Below are 1733 nucleotides of genomic sequence, written 5' to 3'. Positions count from 1 at the left end.
AGCTGAAATCCAAGTCCTTGCTCAGCAGCGAGACAACTCCAAACACCAATCGGGTAAAGTCAAATGAAGCCATGGTGAATTCAATGTCACAAATTAACTGAAATATGCTTGCAGACCACAAGGTGAACAGACAGGGAAAACACGACACAGAACTTCTCCTGGCAAACAGGCCGAGGCCCCCTCAGCCAAGGGCCCGAACCTGCGAGGGGGTGGGCAAGAGCCCACTGTTCACACGTCACCAGCCAGCAGCCACAGGGGGGTGGGGCAGAGACCCTTCCAGAGGATCACTACAGACACACACACCGTGTGGCCCCACAGACCCCAATGAGCTGGCCAGAGACAATACATCTGGCAACCTAAATACTGCAGAGATCCTGAGGAAATCAAAGGAACTGATCCTGAAGCCTCACCAGCAGTTTAAACAAGCCATCATAAAGGAACTCTCAGACCCAGAGTCTGAACATGGACTGATCGCTGCCCTAGACACTAAACAGGGCTGGCATGAAACTTCCCTTGGTTACTACCACAGACTTCGACGAGCTTACTTCGGACCTCGCAATTACCCTGGGATGGGGGAGGACACCAGCTGCAAGAGCCTTTTCCTCCGAAACCTCCATCCTAGTGTAAGTCATCATCTAGGCATTATGGCCTGCTGCACAATGCCTAATCAACAGCTGCGTGACCTGACACAGAAAGCCTTTAACAAGCACAAGGCCTCCACTAAAGTTGTTTGTCAAACCCCACTGATTCTGAACTTCACAACTCAGAATCCAAAGCGGGCACCAGAAGGCACCCAGCATTGCCACAATGCAAAACCCTTCTACAGAAAGCCCCTAGCCAGAAGAGCACACAGGTGCCGAACGGAGGCTACACAAGGACAGCTGGACACGCCTACTTCTGGGTTACAGGAGCTGCTGACACTTGCAAAAGAGCTCCTTGAACAAAACTCAACTAAGGAGTACTGAGAAGGACAAACTTCTGACTCCTTGCCTGACGCAACACAGCATCAGACCCCTCCAAGGGAGGAGCATCCCTTGAAACCGGTCGACAACCCAGAAGCAGCCAGACAACGTTGGATTGAGCAAAGGGCCCACATGCCCGACAGCGAAACCTCGACCAACACAACTCAGGTAAGCTCAAGTCGGTGCCGCCACAAGAGCCAAGTGACACCGCAAACATCAGATTTCTAGTGACGTTTGAGCAAAACAGAGGGCTAACAACCACCTGCTGCTCTCCTGCCATCATCACCAGGTCAGTCTGAAATTCTCTGCACACTACAGAATCTCTATAGCAGTTCCCTGCAATCCCTGGAACCACCTGCACTCTCACCAGTGAGAGTCTAACCCGACTGTTCCACATCGCGGGTACCACGGATAGCCTACTGGCTAACAACATCGACAAACAACCATCTTACCCAGACCAACTCACTTCAGGATGACAGGTGACACAGCCTCGACACCTGCTGCATAAGCTCGAGGATCCACACCTTGCTACAGCTTACATCACCACATTGCACCACTTGACAGCATCCACCACGGCACCACAACCACTCCTGGAGGCACCAACAGCCAGAGAGCCACCACTGTCTCTCAGCCGTGAGTGGCAGGTGTGTGTTCGATTGTTCTGCACCTTTGACATCGCTCGTTGTTGTCTATTCTACGGACACCAACGTCCGAAAGGGGGGATTTGTAGAGTCTGGACCAATCAGACACACCATTTTTCATTTGATTTAA

Source organism: Sinocyclocheilus grahami, unplaced genomic scaffold, assembly GCF_001515645.1.
Source record: "Sinocyclocheilus grahami isolate Dianchi unplaced genomic scaffold, SAMN03320097.WGS_v1.1 scaffold346.1, whole genome shotgun sequence".
Lineage (NCBI taxonomy): Eukaryota > Metazoa > Chordata > Actinopteri > Cypriniformes > Cyprinidae > Sinocyclocheilus > Sinocyclocheilus grahami.
Note: the sequence above shows the minus strand (reverse complement) of the source record.